The 23,663-nt window shown below is 44.2% G+C and overlaps 1 protein-coding gene across 2 annotated transcripts in view; it reads right to left on the reverse strand.

Annotated features, from left to right (window-relative positions):
* Window positions 1-23,663, reverse strand: part of LOC111867594 (myocardin-related transcription factor B) — a 340,472-nt gene that overhangs the window by 196,486 nt on the left and 120,323 nt on the right. Inside the window, exon 3 of one of the 2 annotated variants that reach the window (XM_023857581.2) lies at window positions 7,253-7,289. The exons of the other annotated variant lie outside the window; for it this stretch is intronic. The gene's annotated coding sequence lies outside the window, so the exon portion shown is untranslated. The remainder of the gene's footprint in view (window positions 1-7,252; window positions 7,290-23,663) is intronic. 2 annotated transcript variants of the gene reach the window in all.

The raw sequence follows: 23,663 nt of genomic DNA on the forward strand, positions 1-23,663 counted from the left end.
CAACGGATCAATAAACACGCCTCCTTAAAAACAGAAGCTATATATTCTGCGTGGTCCGTGCAAAATGGTTATAAGAAGCGTTCAAAATGATTATAAGAAGCGTTCGGTAGTACAGAACCGTAGAGCAGAAGACGAAAATGAAGAGTCGAGATTCAAGATGTAAGCCTGCCGGAATATGAAATTTCGGAGCGGAGGAATCGAACTGAGTCGAGTCTTCGGAATTGGCAACTGCAGAATAATGACAAGAAAAAACTTGGGCTGTGAAAAGGAGACTTCATGTGTGATCTGAAATCACAGTAAGACGGTTATAAATCCGTTGCCAGGATACGACCAGTGAAGAATGAGAATCCTAGTGAGTTCGTAACGGTGAACTCTAAAGTGTGTAGATCAGCGATAACGCTCTGTTGCCTGTAGTGAATAAGGTGTCAATAAATCCAATCGTCCAATTCAAACCAAGTTTTACAAGCCACGCGCAAACCCTTGCATGTGACAATATCACCTCCAACTCACGGGATGACTAGTAAGTCAAGCAAGAAACCAACTGAAGCAGGCAGCTCAATCTTCGGCTCTGCAGATACACGTATTCCGAAACGTCGAGCTCTATCAGAACTATACGGCATTATAACCCAGAAGACCGTATGTCTTCATAATCATCGCCGTGACTAATCCCACTTTCCATTCAAACTTTGGAACTGGGACTGCTCAGTCGGCAAGACTGTCCTACGGGGCTGAACGACCGAGGAATCGTGGATCGACTCCCAGAAAGAGTCGGACACAGTGTCCACACTGCCTCTGGAGACTATCTAGGCTCATATCAAATGCGAATCTGGGGTAAGGCGGCCGGAACTTTGACCACTCAGCTCCACTCAGTGCCGAGGTTTGATTGACGGAACTATCCTCCCACTCCCTCGTATGTCTTCATTATCATTCAACTTGACAGCCGGATGAGTAGACTTGTATCAGTAACAGAAAACTCGCGGACAGCAAATGTCTTCACTGCGGCCCGCCAAAACAAAGGATACGTGACACGTAAATCAATGCATATTTTCAATGCTGCTCCACTGAGATGGCGGAGCTGCACAGAGGTGTATACACGTATATTCGTGGTTCACCTTCACTAAGACGTTCTTGGATGGATTACCGTGAGACTGCTTCCGCCTGAAGAACTATCAACACGCGCAGCAGAACTGCGGTAGTTCCTTATCGTGCTTTACCCAATCCCGTCAGCCAAAAATCATTAAACAAGATCTAAAAGTTTGTAACGATGGTCCATTACTACAAATATTGTGTTTCTGGACATTACCCATCGTCCTGTATTTATCTAAATGACCGTCCTGTTTATTTTTCGGAACACTTTTCGGAGACTGGATTCTGTCTCCGTCTTCAGGTAAACCCTACTCAGTTAGGCCAAATCGATAGAGCTAGTTCCTATCTCCGAACCTGTTTATTTTTCAGAACACAACGTTTCGGAGACTGGATTCTGCCTCCGTCTCCAGGTAAAACCTACTCAGCTGGGCCAAATCGACAGAGCTAGTTCTTATCTCCGAACCTGTTTATTTTTCATAACACAACGTTTCGGAGACTGGATTCTGTCTCCGTCTCCAGGTAAATCCTACTCAGTTGGGCCCAATCGATAGAGCTAGTTCCTATCTCCGAACGTGTTTATTTTCAGAACACGTTTCGGAGACAGGATTCTGCCTCCGTCTCCAGGTAAAACCTACTCAGTTAGGCCCAATCGATAGTTAGTTCCTATCTCCGAACCTGTTTATTTTTCAGAACACAACGTTTCGGAGACTGGATTCTGTCTCCGTCTTCAAGTAAAACCTACTCAGTTGGGCCCAATCGATAGAGTTAGTATCTATCTCCGGAGACAGGTAGTAGCTCCATCGATCGTGCCCAAAACTGTTGTTCTGAAAAATAAACAGGACGGTTTGTAGATAAATACAAGACAATGGATAACGTCGAACAACAAAATATTTGTACCAACAATCATTACTTCGAGACCAGAACAGACATGTTATGTTTTAATTGATCAGAAGCATTCTAAATTTATTTACATACATCTTTACTTATGTTTAATTTTACTTTCTCATAGGTCCACAGATAGTAATGTGTTTCTAGCCCCGCCCCCAAATACAAAAACATGGTTTTTGGTATGGAGTCTGTCTGTCTTTACGAATCGATGAGCGCTTCTCTAGCGTCTAAACAGTCGGATGGATTTTATTCAGATGTGATATTCAAAAATGCATCGATCCTAAGTCCGTGTCCGATGAATCTGAACATTCCAGCTTCGAAATTAGAGGCGTTCAAGGTGGGATCCAAAATACAAACCATATTTTCTAGAAAACAGCTCTGACGGTTTCGATTATATATCAATAATTTATGGAGAACATAACCTTAAATAAAACTGCAGAGGCGGTATCTTCAGGAAAACAACGATATGCGCACTAGGGGACCAAATACGAAATATTGCCTTCTCGAACCCCGGCTTTATTGGTCACCCGAACTTCATTGTTGTTCGGTATGGTTTACTGTGCAACAATTGATTTTGTTTTTGACGTAATACAGCAGAGATCAATCGGATATCTGAAAGTACGTGCAATACCACTGCACAGATCTTCAATTTTTCTAAAACAATTTCTTTCACTTAAACCTAAACTGTCAGCATCTAATTCAAATTTTAAATCGTACAGTTAAATTGCCGGTCAAGGTAGCCGAGCGTTCTACGGCACGTACTGTCTTAGCTCGCTCGGAAACGGGGATCGTGGTTTCGAATCCCATATAAGGCATAGATGTTTGGTGTGTGTATGAGTTTAAACTGTGTTTGAGTTATCCTGTGTTTAGGTAGAGGCCTTGCGACAAGCTGATCACCAGTCCAAGGAGTCCTACTGTCTCTAATATGATGATGAAACTGAGAAATCAGCCGTATGCTTCAAAGTGCGGGCGAGAGGAGAAAAAAAAAAAGGGGCGTAATGATTCACAAATGCTTATAAAGTAATAGTTCCAAAAAATTCATTTGCCTTCCTCTGCAAAAGCACTTCCAACGTTTCTATTAATAACAAAAAATTGGTTAGTCCACATTTTGCGGCTCACAGACAAAAGACACTCTGACACTGTGCCCATTTGAAAGAAAGAAGGCTGCACATCAATGGTCTACAAGACTAACCACGGACTATGAGCAAGATGGAAGAATGTTCTGTCAGTATCATAAGAACTGCCTTCCTCACTCAATGACCAGCGGAAAGCCATGCCAAATATGAAGCTCATAACAGGATGCATCCACAGTTTTTGAAATCGGACACCCATCGACGCGTACAGAGGCCGTTCGAGCGGTCATACACCACGTGACACACTTCCGTACAAATAGAATTATGGCGCTCACTCGTCATGGAAGCAAAAATTCGTAGCTTATAGAGGCCAGGTAGGTTGGATACTGGGAGGATGGGGGGTGGGAATTTCTCTCTTGGATGCAACCTCGGCGAGGTGAGGGGCCTATGGTTTAGAAGTAGACTGGTCAGACAAATGACAGTCTGACTGAAATGTAAGTACTGAAAGTAGTTGTAATTAATAAATACTGTACTTCCATATTTGACTTTACGTCTTATTTGGGCTAATGTTAAGCCCCATTTTCTTACACCCCTCAATTAATTTTACCATATGAGCCTGTCCCATATATTCCTGATTTTGGGAGAAAACTATCTGGACATGCGCAAACAGAAACAAGTGTTCTGTTCCTAATTTGAATCCAAGTCCCAGAGCATTTCCTATAACTTACACCCGAAGTCTGTTCTAAATACTACGTAGATGTTAAGGAGCCGGGGTAGCGCAGTCGGTATACAGACTGGCTACGGGCTGTACAGCAGAGGGTTCGGAGTTCGAGTCCGGGTAGAGTCCAGAATTTTCTCGTCTCCAAGTCGTCCAGACCGGCTCTGGGGCCCACCCAGCTCCTGTCCAATGGGTCCCGGGGGCTCTTACCCCGTAGGTAAAGAGGCCGGGGATTCAACCTGACCAATCACCTCCATCTTTGCGCCGAGGTCAAGAAAATGTAGATCTATACACCCACTCCAACACACGCCTTCATGGCGTAGTGTTTAATGAGTTAAGCACAGGAATAGCTTTTTTTTTCCTTGGCACTACAGCGCCAGTGGGCCTAGGCCTACCTCCATGAACTTCTCCGTTCACTTCGGTTTTTCTAGATCTTACACATTCGGTAGGACTCCTTGGGCGGGTGATCAGCTCGTCGCAAGGCCTCTACCCGCACACAAACACAGAAAAACGCACACACACAAACTAAACAGCCATGCCCTGAGTGGAATTCGAACCCACGATCCCGGTTTCCAAGCGAGCGAAGACAGTACATGCCTTAGACCGTTCAGCTACCGTGACCGGCCCTTATATATGTTATGTTGACATAATCCAGTCTAAGCACTAAAAGCCTACACATCAAAACATAAGCCAATATAAACAGAACTCAAGTAATGTCCGTTGTGACGGAAACGTTTGGAACTGCTCCTTTTGTTCGACATTGTGCTTCTGGAATGTAGCAAAGGGAAATTAATGCATTAAATACGAAAAATTCTACACAAAAATTCTTTAGATTTTCGCAGTAAACCTGATTATGCGAAGATGCTCAGAAGGAAATATTTATATGAAGCTGAAGTGAAGGAACGATTCCTATGTGAGCCGTGGGTTAAAGACTGTTTTCTTACAAAAATTAGTATATAACCCTACAGAACTATAGTGACATACAATTTACTTTGTCCATTGCCAGGTATTCCAAAATCTAGAGAATATAACGTACTCCACAGATGGGGCTAGCGGTAGGCACAAAATTGTTTCACAAAATTCTCATAATCTTACGCATAGGTGTTCACAAACCTGGTTTGTTGGCTAGGTTTTTCCAATTTGCACCTCCCTTTCTATCTTACTTTCAGGTCTGTGCATCCTTTATCATAATATCTATTGCATGCTTTCTTGTTATCTTCCTTCGACGTAGCCTGGTCTCAGGCGTTTATATAGCAGTAGTTAATACTGACATGGGTTGCCCAGTGATTCAGGTTAAGCTCTTTCTAGCGGATCCAACAGACTAGGTGTCATTCCCCTCACCTGAGGACGGAAACAGATCCATTTTCCGAAACGTTGCGTCCCCTACGTTTTCGAATATCGGACGGTGGAAAAAAGTTCAAAAACTCAGTAATTCCGAGTGTTATAGACCACTGTCAGGAACCTTCAGAATTACTGCAGGAACCGCTGTTAATTTGTTATTAACCGAACCGAGGAGCGTCAAATTGTGGTCCAACTTAAGTACCGTCTACGCTGCCCCCTAAGCCCTAACAGGCACAAACACCGCAAGCGCAATCTCCAGAAAACCTGTTGTTTTGAACATAGTCGTCATTACTCGTTAGTCATCGAAATTTATCCCATTCTTTGGCGTAATTCCAGGAGAATCTTCACAATTTTCAGCATAAAAAAACTATTCTTAAACTGTAATGTCAAGGTCAAAGAGATGAATACGTGACTGCAAAACTATGACAGAAGAATTATGGTACACGAGTTATCAGAATAAGCAGGCACAAAACATGGCACGAACAATTATAACCAAACACATAAATAAATGTATTGGTAACTTAAAAAATTTAGATCGTCTACTGTAAGCTTTAACATAGGCTATGGATTGATTAAACTTAACAGTTTCAAAATACAGTATTTCCTAGCCAGGCGCTTGGATTTCGTTCCAGAACCAAGCAGAGTGACAGTCCCCACAAAATTACACGAATATGAGACATAATGCAAGCCGTAGCGCAGCCGGTATAGCGACTGGCTATGGGCTGGACGACCGGAAAGTCAGAGTTCGAGTCCCGACAGGGTCAAGAATTTTCTCTTCTTCACGTCGTCCAGACTGGCTCTGAGGTCCTCCCAACCTCCTAACGGGTACCGGGGGTTCTTTCCTCGGGAGTAGAGTGGCCAGGTCGTGAAGCTGACCATTCACCTCCAACTAGTGCCGAGGTCAAGAAAATGTAGATCTATACATCCACTCCCCCATACGCCTTCATGGCGTAGTGCTAAAAAAGAAGAAGAAATTGCTGAAAACCAGGTACGGTAATCTGGAAGTCATAACACTGATTTCTGACGTTACGCAATGACTGTAGGCCTACTGCTGCAGAAGCTATTCTGCGGACAAATAAAACCAAATAACGCGGTTGGCAAAATCGAATACGTATGGAAAATTGAGGGTGGCAGAAGGTTTATAATGAAGAGAAAGTAACAACATGTGATTTTAAGGCACAAGCAAAAGTAGGGTTCATAATGAAATGCGAAGTAAGATAAATTACGGAAATCATTTCCTAGCTTGTACTGAAAGCGCACACAATAACAAATGATAACCACCTCAGAGCTTCTAAGTAAACCGTATTCTTATGACTCTGTGGCCTGTAGTCTGCAAGCGAACTACACCGACCGAGCGACCGCCGCTTGCCAACTTTAGCGGACAGAGGGTGTCGTGTGGTCAGCGCAACGGATCCCCAAGGCCGTTAATTTCGGTTTTCTAGACAAGAGCAGCCATTTCCTTGAAATAGCTCCTCAATTATCTTCACAACCCACTACTTCTCAGAAGATCTGGTAGCGCCGGGAATCAAACGCCGACCTCTGTATCTGTAGCCAGGAATTCTGACCACTAGACCACGGAGGCGGTTATGACACTGACAAGAAAACTGGTTTCAAGTTCTCGGCTTTTCTTTGGAAATTAAACAGTGCAAGATTTGACGCTTTCTGTAGTAACTTAACGTGGAATTGAGGATGAACACGATTACTAAAAGTTCCGCAACACAGAGGCGGAGACTACTCTCCATAACGCGTGTAGTCATCAATTATGTCTGGCCGATCTAATGTTTCTTTTAGATATATTCTTGATACAACTTAATAAATAAAGGCGCTGGGATAGCGCAATCGGTATAGCGACTGGCTACAGGCTGGAAGGTCGAGGGGTCAAAGTTCGAGTCCGGTAAGGTGAAGAATTTTCACTTTTCCAATCGTCCAGACCAGTTCTGAGGTCCATCCAACCTCCCACCCAATGGGTACCTGGTGTAAAGCGGCCGGGGCGTGAAGCTGACCACCCATCTCCAGCTAGTGCCAAGGTCAAGAATATGTGGATCTATACATCCACTCCCCCATACACCTTCAGGGCGTAGTACTTAGTCAAGCGCAGGGACAACTTTGCCTTACCTTTAATTGCTAAATAAAACTCGTAACTTACTTTTTTATGCTGCACTAGTAGAACAAATGTGACTGGCCTGAAACACACAAATAACAGCATCTAAATTACACATTCCATTACGAAAAATAACCCACTGAGCCATGTACAGCTAAAATATTTCTAACTAAACAACGAAAATGCAAACCAGACCACAGCTCAGAACATCGAACTATCAATATTTTAGTCAATGGCGCAGAAACAAAGGCCAAAGCATTTACAACTCGCTTATGTAAACCTTCTTACAGTGGCCTACTAAGCGCTTCAGATAAATCGTAAAATTCAGTTTTACCTTTTGAGATGAACGGGCCATTGTTCTTAAACAGATGCCTGTTTTCAGCCACTGACTATAAATTAATTTACGTTTATATAAGAAGCGTCGGTCATAATAACTGGAAAGTTGGCGGTTCATGAAAAATACCAAGGTTGAGGCATCATCCTTATGACCTCGTGTATACATTTAGCAAACGAATACATGACCGCCACGTCAACAGAAGAACCTGAACCACATTGGCCGAAATCTTTGCCCCTACTCAGATGCCTTCCGAATATCTAACAAAGTACACGTCAAGTTACAGTCGTATGGCCCAGTAAGCAGAGCGACAGTTCGCTTCACGGCGCGGGCATGTATGTCTTCCTTTCATCAAGATACCCAAACTAGCTAAGGGCCCCATCCTATATTCTATCTAATGAATTCTGTAGGCAATACCGGGGCCTCTTACATCTAGGGCCGTGCTTAAGAATGCAAGGATCTATACCTCCACTACCTTACATGTCTTCATGGTGTGGTGGTTTATTAAGCACAGAGTGAACTTTGCCTTTATATAATTTCAGAAAGCATGATTTTAGATTCATATTTTACACAGCGAATTCTTCGTAAATAGCAAAAGGGATTGTGACATGTCTAACCGTTGCTGGGCAACGGGAGGTGGAACGAGTTACCACGAAGACAGACAAGACTTATCGTGTGACTTCAAGATTGTGTGCGCTGTAGTACAGTTATATTGGGAGTGTGTAATTCAGTGAGACCTGTAAGCTCCCGCATTACTAATAAGTGAAGACTACCGAAGATAGTGTGAAGAGATTTGCGAGTAGGGTTTGTAAAGTGTATAAACCCGTAATATTGTCATAATTAATTGTAGTTACGATTTGTAGGTTGATAAATAAACCAATTAACAATCTGAACGGCGTCTTCAGTAGCAAAACACGTTACACTGGTGTCAGAATTGTTTATGAACTTGAAAACGCCTCGAAGAATAATTGAACTTACGAGTGATCGACTATTATGCTGCGACAAAAATGGAGTCACGGCAAATGATGGAACTGCTGCTCAAGGAAATCAGAGCTGGACAACAACAAATGGTGGCCAAACTGAGCGCCGATAGGAAGAAAGACAAAGAAGAAATCAGAACCAACCAAGCCAAGTTGCTGGCCACAATGGAGGCTAACCGAGAGGAGTGGAGAGTCGCCCAAGAAAAACTGCGAGAGGAAATCGAAGCCTGAGGAGAAGAAACCCCTCAATGCAGTTTGAGACAACGAATACCAGAAAAAAGACGATGGCCTGCCAAGAAATTGAGGCACGTCCAGAAGAAGAAGAGCCGACCTCAGTGGACATGAAACCTGAGGCGGCAGAACGACAAGTCCCCGTAGAAGACGTCACGGTGATGCCGGTCGAAGAACCGAAGAAGAAACGGCGTAGGGACCGAAAACTGGCCGCGGAGCGTCGCAGAGCCATTTAGGTCTTTGCATATGAGTGTGTCTGCCGTGTAGACGTTGCAACCTCAAGTAATTTTTTTTTTTTTGCTTGCCCTACAGTCCCCTTGGTGTCTTGCCTCCGGTTCTCCAGTTACACGGTCATTTTACAGACGGTAGGACTCCCTGAACGAGTGATCGGCTCGTCGCAAGGTCTCTACCTAAACACAGGAAAACACAAACACAGAATAAGCACACACACATACCAAACATCCATGACTTGTGTGGGATATGAACCCACGATCCCGGTTTCCGAGCAAGCGAAGACAGTACATGCCTTAGACCGCTGGGCTACCGTGACCGGCGCATCTTCAAGGATGTCTTCGCAAATTAAATCACTAAGATTACCAAGTTCAAACATACATACATGAATTAACGATCGGTTAGTTATACGTCTCACAAACTATGAACTTTGCGGAAGCAATGCAGTGGTATCAAAGCATAGAGGTTGGTTAGTTAGTTAGTTTGTTTCTTGAGATGGAGTGAGAGTGAGTCCACTTTGACCGTTGGCCACTAACTGGCCTATTGTACCAGCTCCGGATGATAGATGCTCATGAGTGTGGAGCAGTCGGTGGAATGAGAATTGTCTGAAGAAACTGAAGTACTCGGAGAAAACCTGCCCCAGTGCCACTTAGTCCACCACAAAACCCACATGACCTGATCTGGAACGGAACTCGGGCCGCCGCGGTGGGAAGCCTGCGTCTAACCACCTGAGCTATGGCATGGCCTAAGCATAACAGTTGATGATGCATCGCTGCATAATTCCAGGAAGTTCTAACAACAGGAAACAGAATCAAGGCTTGACTGAACTCGGAGAGGATCTCCAGAAGTTACAATTGCAGACAGAAGCATGTCCTTGCGAGAATTAGGAATGTGGGCCTTAACTGGACCCTTTACCTATATTAAACATAAGAACCGAGTTATGCATTAAACAGCGACATAATACATAACATCGCTGTAGCGCGCTGTGCCGGTTAAGACAATGCATTGAAGAGACATGGTGAGGTGGTCTCTAATGCTGTAATGTTCGCACGGAATCCAAAATATCCATAATGGAAACAGGAAAAGATGGGTGCAAGCAAAGCAAGCCAGTAAGAGGGTTCCGAATATGGGACTCTTGTTTCTTGAACAATAAAACGGGAAAGAACAAAATAAAAAACCGAACGGGAAAAATCGTTTACGTCTAAGGGCGGCCGCACACCAGCTGCGTTAAGACAAGCATCAAGACATGAGACAAAGGACGCAGTTCTGCTTCATTCGTGATTCGTCAGCATGAAGGTGACGTCAGCTTCATGACTCAGACCGGTGTGCGGCGGTTTTCATAATCTCATTCGTTTCAACAGTGCTCCTTTCTTTTCGTCATGTCGCAGACATCGTGTCTTAACTGTCACATGTCCTGACGCATGCCGGTGTACGGCCTATCTAATAGTACCACAGTTCGTAAAGAACACATAACCAGCAGAATTACGACAGAAAAGTCAGTCCTGAGCAATACAGAGCAACAAACTGATAACCCTCAGCGTATTATCTCAGTTTCTTGATACTGTTTAATTATATCAGTCGTGTTATGTGAATCATCGTTGTCGCTGAAACGGGCTCGAAGGCCCTTGTTCGATTTTTGTAGGGGCAAGGGTTGCACCTTCGCCACCTCTTGAAGGCTCTTGGGTTCTCCTTAGCCTCTTATTTCATGGGTACGAGGAAATTTACTCCGGACTTATGGCTGTCGGACTATGAAGGATTCACGTCTACCTACACTTGAGGCCCAGAATAAGTGGAACTCTACCTCCGCGCCGCGTAACAAAGTATAATGGAGTGATGATTAGACAGAGGGTGTCAAGTTTCTTTTTCCTGTTAGCTCTCATGGACTTAGCCTGGTCTCAGGTGTTTATAGCCTTAGTGTTATGTGACATCGGTTGTCCAGTGATTGAGGCTAGCTCTAAGGGACTCAACAGAGTAGGTGTCTTCCCTCACCTGAGGACGGAAACAGATCCAGTTTCCGAAAAGTTGTTTATCTTAGTTATCTAGAATCCGAACGATGGACATAGTCCGAAAACCCAGTATCTCTGTGTGTCATCGTCAGAACCCTATAGTATCTACATGTCAAGTTTATGTTACATCGCGTAATTTAGTGGTGGTTTCGAAACCGTAATACAATGTAACGAACCATTTTCACTGGATGATACCCTTCAGTCAACCATGTTTCACGACTGCTTAATCTGAGCAGGTGAAGTTTGTCGTATCACATGCGCAAATGTAGGTAAATTGACTCTTGAATTATCTGAAGAAGTTTCTTCGCCCGAAGTTTAATGTCAAATGGCGAATAAAGAAAATAGTAATGTGGGGTGCAGGGAAATGAACGTGGCCTAGCTTGAACTATCTTTGCATTTGTCTGAGGCTGAAAGAAAACGAGTGAAGGGCCCCAAACCAAGATTCAAAATAGGGACTCCAAGAAAGCGGAATATGAGTGCTCCACATTTTCAAACATTTTTCATTAACAGCACTGCGCTGACTGCGGGCGCAATTATAACTAGCCTAACAGATACTGTGAATGGTTGCCGAACTTATAAGACGCTATGCAACGAGCTGGAAGATCGCGGGTTCGATTCCCGATGTCATTGGATTTCTTTAATTGACCTAATCCTTCCAGCCGCATTATGGCCCTGGGGTTGACTCAGCCTCTAACAGAAATGAATACCAGGAATCTTCCTGGGGGTAAAGGCTGGCGCTATCCGTGAGCCTCGACGTCTCACAAACCTATAGGCCTCCACGGACTGTTACAGGGATTCCTTTATTTTTTACCGATCTTATAAGCACAGGGGACAATTAAACAGTATCGCGGTCATTCAGTTGTGACGGAACACTGCATACGAATTCATAATAAAGTTCATTCACTAGATTACACGCAGGAATCCACAATAAAGCTCGTGCAACGTAAAAATATATGACTTGTGAAACAGAATGACATGGGTGGTGACGTTTTGATTAGTATCCCGACACAAAAAACACGGCTTCTCCATCATGTCTTTCGATAACGACCTGACAGTCCGGGACACACAGAAGCAATATACCAACAGAGACATAGCGGACAACACGCCACTTAATACAAAGAAGAAAAATATATGGGAGGAATTCTTCCACTTAAAAATAATGACATCTAATGTGCCCCAAAAATACATGGCTAGGAATATTAGGACTAGTATCCTTCTGAATGTACCGTGCGTAGGTGGTACTAGCATTCCAAAAACTTCATCCCATGAAGCAACATTTTCCTTCAAATATTTTTAGACACATGAGCAATTAGCATAATCCCGTGGGAGCATCCCAGTGCACTGAATGATGACAGTAAACTGTGATGAACTGTGAAAGAAGTAGCGTTCGCCGCGTATACACGACCAAATGCAGATTATTAAACTTTCCAGCAAAGTGACAGATCCCCGTTCGCCTGTTTATTTTAAACATGATCAGTGACAGCCTGGCGGTCAGAGCTCCTGGCTACAGATCCAGAGGTACCTGGTTCGATTCCCGGCGCTATCATATTTTCTGATAAGTAGTGGGTCTGGAAGGCGACCACTCAGCCTCGTGATAACTGTGGAACTATTTCAAGGAAATAGCGGCTCCGGTCTAAGAAACCGAGATTAACGGCCGTGGGGATTCGTTGCGATGACCACGCGACACCATCTACCCGCTAAAGTTGGCACTAACTTCGCTGACAAGCGGCGGTCGCTCGGTCGGTATACTTCGCTTGCGGACTACAGGCCACAGAGTTTGTTTTGTTTTGTCTTCTGCTTGTTCAGTGTGCCTTCATTCCTGTTAACAGGAGTACCAACTCTTTACCATGTAATTAACTTCCATTGCCTTAAGTTAATTTACGTTAAGGCCCCCAGGCATGGAAGAAAACTGCATATATACGAATAAGCAGTCGAGGACATCTCTCGTCCACTTGTTTCCGTCTCTGATGCAACATAAGTCAAGGAGGATGAAATGGGCAGGACAGGGCACGAATGGGGAGCACAGGAAAGCATAGAGGATATTGGTGCGAAAGCCAAAACGAAAGAGACCACTAGGAAGACCATGATAATTTAAAAATGGATCTTACAGAGATGGGATGGTATGAACTGGATCTATCTGGCTCAGGATAGGGACAAGTGGAGGGCTCTTGTGAACACGGTAATGAGCTTTCGGATTCCATAAAATGGTGGGAAGTTCCTGAGTTCTTGCTAACCAGTCAGTCAGTCATCTAGTTCAGTAAGACGAGAGCCACGGCCCGGCGGCTGACAAACACTGCTCTAGTTTATATGAACCGATTCTCTCAAACTATACAATGCATTTTGGGGACAACCGCCGTAATGCAAATCTATCCGTTCTGGCTCGACCCCGCCTACCGGAGGAGCGTACGATATTAGGCTTCAGTTCGCGTCCACAAAAATAATCTCATTGTACTCGTACATAAAGCATATGATCCGGATAGCTCTGTCGGTAAAGTGTACTTCTTTTTGTTCAGCTTTGAGCGTCCTCTTCCGACGAACTGGAAAGATAATCAGTTACCAACTCCCGCCTGCTGCCATGCCATTCCTGACTACAGTAAAAGTAAAAAAGTAAAGGTATCCCTGTAGCAGACCGTGGGGTCCCATAAGGTTGTGAGATGTTGAGGTTCCCACATTTTCTAGACAATCGGGCCATAGATGGCGGTAGGTTTGTCAGCCTTACGCACCGGCAGCCCTTTCCCCCCCCCCCCAAGAATATTCCTGGTACTCATTTCTGTTAGAGGCTGAGTCGACCCCAGGGTCATAGTGCGGCTGGAAGGATTAGGTAAACTGAAAAAATCCACCTCATCAGGATTCGATCCTGGGACCTTCCGGTTTGTAGCATAGTGCCTCAACCAACTACGTTACCGCGTGCCCCTTTTCTGACTACAGTACGGTGGGCAATGTGACTTTAGAATTTTATACACGAAGTATGAGAAGGCCAGTGATGGAGAATAATTCTCCGCTGGGTGTTAACTGAGGAAGATAACTTGAAGGCCTATGAAATGGACAGCCAGTATCTGTTTCCTTGCCAAAGACAGGGGATCTTCTTTGGCGGCGTCTTGCTTTCCCATCTGCTAAGCGCCCACGGCTGAACAGAATTTGACCCAAAGGTACCACCAGTACAATTATCGGATAACAGCAGGTCAAGAATAGCTTCAGATGCGCCTCAGGATCCAACTAACACGGATCTTTATAACAAAGAAAGGCTATACCTGCAAGGGACCATATTCACATACACGCAAGAAACATAATTTATATACAAAGCATATCCGCTGATGCTTCAACCTCGATGAAATCTAAACAAGACTGGAAAGATGTAATCCACACAGCAACTGAGGGTCTCTGCCTGAGTTCTGTTCGCTATTAGATTTCATGAGCCAGTCAATAAAATGTCATCATGCCGGAATAGCGGAGTCAGAGTAGACGTTCATTGCTACAAGCAACACTGAGATGCTGTGTTTTCTGTTACGGCCGCCCTGAGTCTACATAACGAGGATTTCACGCCAGCTAAGATAATAACTGTGGGAGTCTCTTGTGATGGCAGCCGAAGATGATTGAGAAGAAATGGCAGTAAATTAGTTGAGTTTCAACATTGCGACTATGAAAAGAAGACTTAATGTGTGCAGCAGTTACAGTGAGAGTGATATAAATACTGCGTTGAAATCCGTTGCTAGGATACGACTAGTGAAGACTGAGAACCCTAGTGTGTGGAACGGTGAACTGTGAAGTGTGTAGATCAGCGATGGTGCTGTAATTGCCTGTAGTTCCGAGTCGTGTGGACAAAGTGTCAATAAATCCAATCAACCAATCCATACCTAGTCTGTCACCCATAAACGTGACAATATTATTAATAACGAATGAGTAGTAAGGTCCAGCGAGTATAACACGTTTAATATGAGAATATAAACGCCTGTGTTTACATGTTTCGACCGCCACTGGCCATCTTCAGGACGCGTAGCCAAAACTGCGAAAAAAAAAATACATCACATGTACTCGTTTGTTGAAAATGGGTTGTCATAAGGGGATTTCTACAAGCATCAGAACTCGTGGCCAGTCACGGTAGCCGAGCGGTCTAAGGCATGTACTGTCCTAGCTCGCTTGGAAACCGGGATCGTGGGTTCGAATCCCACTCAGGGCATGGATATTTAGTTTGTGTGTGTGCGTTTTTCTGTGTTTGTGTACAGGTAGAGGCCTTGAGAGGAGCTGATCACCCGCCCAAGAAATCCTACAAAATGTGTAAGATCTAGAAAAACCTAAGTGAACGGAGAAGTTCATGGAGGTAGGCCTAGGCCCACTGGGGCTGTAGTGCCAAGGGGGGAAAAAAAAATCAGAACTCGTGAATAAAGTATCAATACATTTAAAATTATTCGTGTTAAAAATAACCGGCCAGTATCAGTTACAAATAAAATCCCTGTTGTATAAATACATGTTGATAACGACGCCGCTATGGTCCTGCTCCTGGTTAAGTAGAATATAGTGTAGCTGGCCATATGCCAGTCTGTGTATAAGGTAAGAGAGAGAGTCAGTACATGGGCCCCAAATGGATGTAAAACGTGTGATATTCGAACCTGTCTCGTGACATATCCTCCGCCAACACTGATACATTTCTCCCACCGCATTACCAATGCCTCCAGACCAGCAGCACAGAAATCTCAGCAGCTTCCGCAACTCCGACTCAACCTCTTCGTCGTCAGCGAAACGTTTGCCATGTGTCTCCACCCACATGCGAATCGCTTTACGCTACTTTCCGCAGTAAACAGAGAAACATTTCTTCATGAATATCCGTTGCATTGAGCCTTTTTACCCATAAAATTGCGCAACAAACGCTGCTCTTAGGGTGACACTCCTCAAGCATGGTCGCCACTGTGACTAGAGAAACCAGCCTATGCGCATGCGCGTCTGCTACCTAGAATGACATCAAGCTGGACTTTGCTGGTACCTACTGAGACAAACAAAAAGCCTACTACATCAATTACAGCTGCTTTCCTTCCATTTGTGACCTATTTACTGACTCTCCCTTGTAAAAAATGTGAAGTTGTCGCTGTATAGATCCACGGTTTCTTGACCTCGGCACTGGTTGGAAGTGAGTGGTCAGCTTCACCGCGGTCGCTTTACCCCAGAGGAAAGATCCCCCGGTAGTCATTGGATAAGATGGTGCGTGGATCCCAGTGAAAGTCTGGAAGACGTGGAGAAAATTCTTGGTCGTACCGGGACTCGAACTCCGACCGCTCGGTAGTCCAGCCGGTAGCGGGTTACTATACCGACTATTCAGTCCCCGGCTCCTTGTCAGTCTGTGTGGTGTGCGCGTTCCGGTGAAGTACGCATCTCATTAATACCCGTGTGCAGATGGTCATATAATTGAATCTGGGTACAGTCCGCATTTGCTCACGATTTCAAAACCCTGGAAAGAATGTTCCTCGGAAACGTTGCTAAACATCCGACAGATTGTATGGCGTCACATCCCAGAAGACATCATCATTCTCCAGTAGCCGGTACGTCACACTTCCCATATCCACTTCTCATGTTATATTTGTCCTCTGTCCTGTATTCCAAAAATGTCACGGCTGACGATGACATCTGGTAACTGGTTACGTTCCCATTTCATTGGACAAGGACGCCCAATGTTGAACACAAACGAAACCACTGCCTACGTGACCAAAAAAGTAAAACACATAAATTAATTGGAGCTTATTTCGATGATTGTGAAAGCAAAACGGATAGCCATTATATGTTATTCGGTGGTAGGATCTAGATGAAGTGGCAAAGAACTTATCCGTTGCTCACGTGTAAGAAAGAAAAACTTTCCACCACTTAAATTTACAAGGCAGCGAAAAAGAGAACGAGCCACGAGGACAGCTGCTGCCCATCAGACTGTGACAACGAGGGAGCCGAAGGGCTGTAAAACAGTGGAGACTCGCACCTAATTCTCATGACGCCGACACAAACATTCCAACGCGACGTCACATGATATGACGACACGGCACGTGCTACTGTATTGCACGTAACCGGCAAGTCTTCACACCAACTGCCACAGACACGATACAGCATTCCAAGTTTCGAGATGTTCAACACGTAAGGTCTGATCATCAAGTTTTTTTTACTGCTAGTAAGGTGGGACTAAGTCCCTTATAGGGCCGCGCCATAGCTCAAGCGGTTAGTCGCTGGCTTCCCACCGCGGCGGCCCGGGTTCGATCCCGGGTCTGGTCAAGTGGGATTTATGGTGGACAAAGTGCCGCTGGGGCAGGTTTTCTCTCCAAGTACTTCGGTTTCCCCTGCCTATCTTCATTCCACCAATTGCGCCACAATCACCCTCACCTATCATCTGGGGCTGGTACAATAGGCCAAAAGTGGCCGCCGTACAAGGGACCTAGTCCTACCCCACTAGCATTAGTAGCGGCCTTGCGACGGGCTGATCCCCCGTCCAAGGAGTCCTACCGACTATCTTAGATTAAGAAACTGAAATGAAACGAAGCGTTTCGAGGATGCCCTGTGGTCCAGGAACATGCAACAGGAAAAGAGGAAGAAGACTTGCAGAAACGAGTAGATCTGGATAATTTATAAATCTAAAACAACGATGTATTTTAAGAACATTCAAAAAGTGTTACGTTTATTCAATAAGAGACTATATGGAATTTTACCAGAAGCTCTACTGAAATCAAAGTAAATAGAAAGAATTGCCTTTGTGAGTAGACAGTACGCGTCACTGTTCACATATACAAATGAATTGGTTATGTACTTTTTGATTTAACAAATTCATGCTAAGATGGATGCGGTTTAAATTTAAAATAGAAGGAGCAGCCAAAAAAAATACAGAAAAAATGTAAACTGAACTTTCTCTTTTTCGCGCATGCATCACATATTTGCATGTAAAATTGTAGCCCAGAACAGTTATGACAAAACAATATCAGTAATGCCATCACTATAAAATGAAGAATTCAGTTTTCTTCAGTCACGTTTCCTACTTCTGGACTACCCTATATTTAGAAACACTATGACTTATGAAATTCCATAGCTATCATCTCATAAAGGTAAAAAATGTGTCCCTGTGCTTAACTAATTAAGCACTACGCCATGAAGACGTATCGAGAAGTGAATGTATAGATCCACGTATTCTTATCTCGGAACTAGTTAGAGGTGACTGGTGAGCTTCACGCCCCGGTCGCTTTACCCCCAGGGAAACAACCTCCGGTACCCATTGGACAGGAGGTTGGGTGGGCCCCAGAATCGCTCTGGACGACGTGGTAAGGGGAAAAATTCTCCCCCAACCGGGACTCGAACCCCGAACACTCGACAGCCCAGCCCGTAGCCAGTCGCTATACCGACTGTACTATCCCGGTTCCTATATACTACGTATATACAACCGAACGCTGATTACCGTGTTTATATCGTGAGCCAAATAAACCCAATCCGCGTCTTTACACCCTACAGTATTGATTTTAATATTATCTTCCCATTTATGTTTAAGTGTTTTCCGTAAGATTTTCTGATCAACTCAACTCATTAATAACAATTCAAACTGACTGGATTCTTACAGGATCAAGCAACACTTGATTAACAGGAACTCCAATTATCAGAGTAAACTACAACATACACAACATATATCAAAATTACTAGTAAATGTACGAGACAAGGGTGAAGATATGCACACGAGCCCACACTTGGATCCTTAAATATTTCAGAAAACCGTCCTATCATTCAAAAGTACAGTCTCATCCTGTGTTCAATGAATCATTTCAACTGCTCATAAAATGACAACAATGAACGTTGAGGGTCCCACATTATCAAGACAATCGGCTCAAAGATGGCGGTAAGGTTGTCAGCCTTACGCGCCGGCCGCGCTTTACTCCCAAGGAAAATTATTTATTTAATTCCTGGTACTCATTTTTGTTAGAGGCTGAGTGAACCCCAGGGCCTAGTGCGGCCGGAGGGACCTTCGGACTTGTAGCATAGTGCCTTAACCACTACGCTACCGCGTGCCCCCAACAATGAACCATATCTCACAAATTTTATCAAATCCAACAAATTAATAATTTACTTTATCCGCCTATGCTGCTTCGAACACATTTCGATCCGCTATTACAACACAGCCTGGCCAGCAAGAACAGTGGTTTCTAGCAGTAGTCGGCCATGAATTAAAGAAATACACCTCGTCCTACACCTGAACAATCCGATATCCAGTTGCAGATTTATACAAAGCTTTCGGTACCTTCAACAGGTTCAAACCCCTCATTAAACTATTTTTCTTAAAGGTTGATCATACAAACTCCGTGGCTTGAGCCCGCAAACCAACTATACCGACCACGCGACCACCGTTTGTCGGCTAAGTCAGTGCCAAATTTAGCGGATAGAGGGTGTCGCGTGGTCAGCGCAACGGATCCCCATGGCAGTTAATTTCCGTTTTCTAGACCGGAACCGCTATTTCCTTGAAATAGCTCCTCAACTATTCTCACGAGGCTGAGTGGACCCCGTTCTAGACCCACTACTTCTCGGAAAATCTAGCAGCGCCGGGAATCTAACCCGGACCTCTGGATCTGTAGCCAGGAACTTTGACCACGAGACCACAGGGGCGGTAAGAACTGCACGAAGTGAAGGCACATGTGGGAGGTTGTGCCTGCATGAATGTCTGTTCAGATGTTTCATCCAAACACTACTTAACCGAATTCTACAGTAAAAACCTGATCCCGCGAACCTTTTGTTTAATATCGGCGCCACATTACCTCTACTTTACACGAAGCTTACACCGAACAACACCAATTTTCTCAAAAATCATTCGGCGTATAAAACATTGTACATGACATAAAAACTACGTGGCTTTTAATCCGCAAGCGAACTATATCGACCGAGTGACCGCCGCCTGTCGATGAAGTCAGTGCCAACTTTAGCGGATAGAGGGTGTCGCGTGGTCAGCGCAACGGATCTACATGGCCATTAATCTCAGTCTTCTAAACCGGAGCCGCTTTTCCCTTCAAATAGCTCCTAAATTATCCTCACGCGGCGGAGTGGACCCCGTTCCCGACCCACTAATTATCAGAAAATCTGGTAGCGCTGGGGGTCAAACCCGACACCTCTGGATCCGTAGCAAGGAACTCTGACCACTAGACCACAGAGGAGGTACACATGACATAAATGTACTTTTCATTTTAAACGCTTTCGATATTACATATTATTTTAATTTTTTTAGAAATTATAAATCTTCAAAGAAATAGAAAGACCTGTCGCCTCATTCACATAGCGGCGGTTAGGGTTCGATACCAGGTCAGATCATGTGTAGCACCTGGTACTGGAGAGGATTTTGCTTCCAGTATTTCCGTTTCCCCTGCCAATTCGCATTCGGCCAACTGCTCCACATTCATTAAACACCCTAAAATCGATGTTACATAGTCAATACCGACAGCGTCGTTAAATAGCCAAATTGAAAATAAAGAGAATATATGAGAAAATGAACACTGTGATATCCATGGAACGATTAACTCTTCAAATCAATCATTCATTCATTCATCAATCGCTCTATATCCTTTTGTTGGGCCCTGGCCTCTTCTTCAGTTTCGTAATCTTTTTTACACAGACGGTAGGACTCCTTGGACGGGTGATCAGTCCGTCGCAAGGCCGCTACCTACATTAAGGAAAACATAAACACAGAATAAGCGTACACACAGACATAAATGCATTGAGTGGGATTCGAACCCACGGTTCCAGCGTTTAAGCGAGCGAAGACAGTTCATGTCTTAGACCGCTCTGCCACTGTGTCGGCTACGATTAACAACAATTTCTTATCTGAAGTTGATGAATGGTAGAAGAACGCCTTTGACACATACATGTACTCCCCTGGAACGAACCTCTCCAGAACTGATTACCAGAATAAACACGTCAAATAGCGACCATGAACGCAGGAAATATATGCAAAAAGAAATTATAATCCCCATACACTATAGAGACGGAACCACTTACAACAGTGACAGAATGGAATCCAGGAAAGACAAAGTGTAACCCGTGGCCGAGTTCAAGTAGGGGGGACAAGGACGATTTATTGGCCACATGTTTTCACTTAATCACGGGAAACTTAACGTCCACAAACAAAACACATCGCATTTAGTCGATTCTAAGATCCGGGAGGGGGGGGGGGGGCTAAAGATCGTAAGACGAAATTCCTATTTAATTTTAATCCTTTAAAAACAGAATTTATTCAGATATGATACATAAATTCAGTTCGTACCTCACAGAAAACGGCACAATACTAGAAGCCGGAAGATCGCGGGTTCTAATCTCGATGAGGTCATTGGATTTTTTTCAATTCACCTAATCCTTCCAGCCGCACTATGGCCCTGGGGTAAACTCAGCCTTTAACAGAAATGAGTACCAGGAATTAATTAAATAATTTTCCTGGGGAGTAAAGCGCGGCCGGCCCGTAAGGCTGACAACCTTACCGCCATCTTTGAGCCGATTGTCTAGATACTGTGGGACCCTCAACGTCTCACAACCGTATGAGCTTTCAGGGCCTGCTACATGGATAGCTTTACTTACTTTACTTTACCTCACAGGAAACGCACTGAGTCTCCGCTTCGAAGTCCAACCGGTTAAAGCTGTTTAGGAGAAATAAACGTTCCATATTGTGAGAACCACACGGAACACACAAATACACTTTATAGGCTGTTGGTCCTGTGCGTAACTAATTAAGCACTACGCCATGAAGGTGAATGGGGGAAGGGCTGTATAGATCCACATTTTCTTGACCTCGGCACTAGTTGGAGGTAAGGGGTTAGCTTCACACCCCGGCCGCTTTACTTCCGAGGAAAGAGCCTCGAGTATCCATTGAATAGGAGGCAGGGTGGGCGCCAGAGCCGGCCTGAACACGGACAAGTGAAAATTCTTGCCCCCACCGGGACTCGCACTCCGATCCTTTGGTCGTCCAACGTGTGATGTGAATAAACGTGTTTAATTTTGAAGCCTAACCATTCACTTCTAGAAATGGAAGACTCTGAAAAGAATCAGACACAACCTCCGGAACGAACAGAATGCTGAATTTCACTGTGTTAAAGTAGGTGGTGCATATAGTGACCACTGGGCTTTAAAGGGTTAAAGCTACCTACTTTTTGTTTATTCAGTAATCAATAACTGGTTCTCTACACGGGATCCGGGATAGCGCAGTCGGCACAACGGCTGGTTACGGGCTGGATCGTCGTCCAGACCGGTTGTGGGGTCCACCCAACTTCCTATCCAATGGGTACCGGGGCTGTTTCCCCGGTGATAAAGCGACCGGGGCATGAAGCTAACTACGCAACTCCGACTAGTGCCGAGGGTCAAGAAAATGTGGATCTATACATCCACTGTCACATACGCCTTCATGGCGTAGTGCTTAATTAGTTAAGTACAGGGACAAGTTTACTTTAACCTTTACACGTGCCTCCGCAAAACTTATTAGTAAAATGAATAACCGTGGGAAAAACTCAGCAAATATACGCTGTTCTCTGCTGGTTGATCGGATATTTGAAAGCACTCAATCTCAATAAATGATAAGGAAAGGGACATAAAATGGAGAAAGTGAAAAAGAAACAACAAGGAAAAGAAAACCGAAAAAAAACATAAAGAAGCGAGCAAGTAAACACTTACTTGTAAAAACTGTTTAGAATAGCGGTTGGGTAAGAATGTTAAGATTCACGGTATGTGGTATGCAAACAAGAGGGTATGTACTTCAAATCTTGCAGGTTGTGAGTTTCCTGTCACGCTCAGAGCCCGCTGAAAATGCAGAGACCTATTTCTTTTCCAGTAATAATAACCGAGGAAGGCCAGGAGTGGCAACAACACACTGCGAGCCAGTTGGGAGAAGATTTATGGATTCACTTGTTAGGACTATATTCTATAAACGTTTATCCCGCTTTCAAAGAAGTCTGGAGGCACTTCCACAGAGATGTATTACGTTACGTCCGAAGATAGATGTTAACATATCACGTCATCCTGCTTCCTATTAAGTTCTCGAAATAATGACAAAGAGAGAAGAAATTGGCCTTGACAGCCCACACTGCAAGCTTCTACTGGACCAGATCACAGTTACCAAGGAAACTAAACAGAAATTCTGAACACGCAATAAAATTCCAAGGTATCTACAAATAAAGCTATGAGCAAGAAGTGAAATGTGTTGCTAAAAGTCTGCAATACAGGACCTGATCACAGATACAGAAGAAATTACACCGAAATTCAGAATACGTAATAAAATTCAAAGGTATCTACACATACAGGATGAGAAAAAAGTGAAATCTGTTGCTAGAAATCTGCCAGTTTCGGGTCATAAAGGACCTATTTGTGCTGAAATTACTATATGTACTATGAGATATGAAATAAGAGGAAAACGGTAAAAACGTCAACAAAATCCGAACTGTCGCTAGGCAGTGTTTTCTGTTGGATCCGTCCCGGGGCTATACAGCGAGGAGTAGAGGCCAGCTGAGTGAGCGTTCAGTTGAGGGTAGGCAGTTCAATAGATCTCTGCAAGGGAAGCTGAGAAGATATGGTGCTGTAGTTATGTTCTGCATGGGCGGCTGTGACAATAGGACCTGACCGCTGGAAGTTGAAGAATCTCCACTGTTAGAAGCCGTTTCCAGGAAACGTCCAGTGAAGACTAAGAAGACGTGGCATGTGATAAT

The sequence above is a fragment of the Cryptotermes secundus genome, unplaced genomic scaffold, assembly GCF_002891405.2.
Source record: "Cryptotermes secundus unplaced genomic scaffold, Csec_1.0 scaffold548, whole genome shotgun sequence".
Taxonomy (NCBI): domain Eukaryota; kingdom Metazoa; phylum Arthropoda; class Insecta; order Blattodea; family Kalotermitidae; genus Cryptotermes; species Cryptotermes secundus.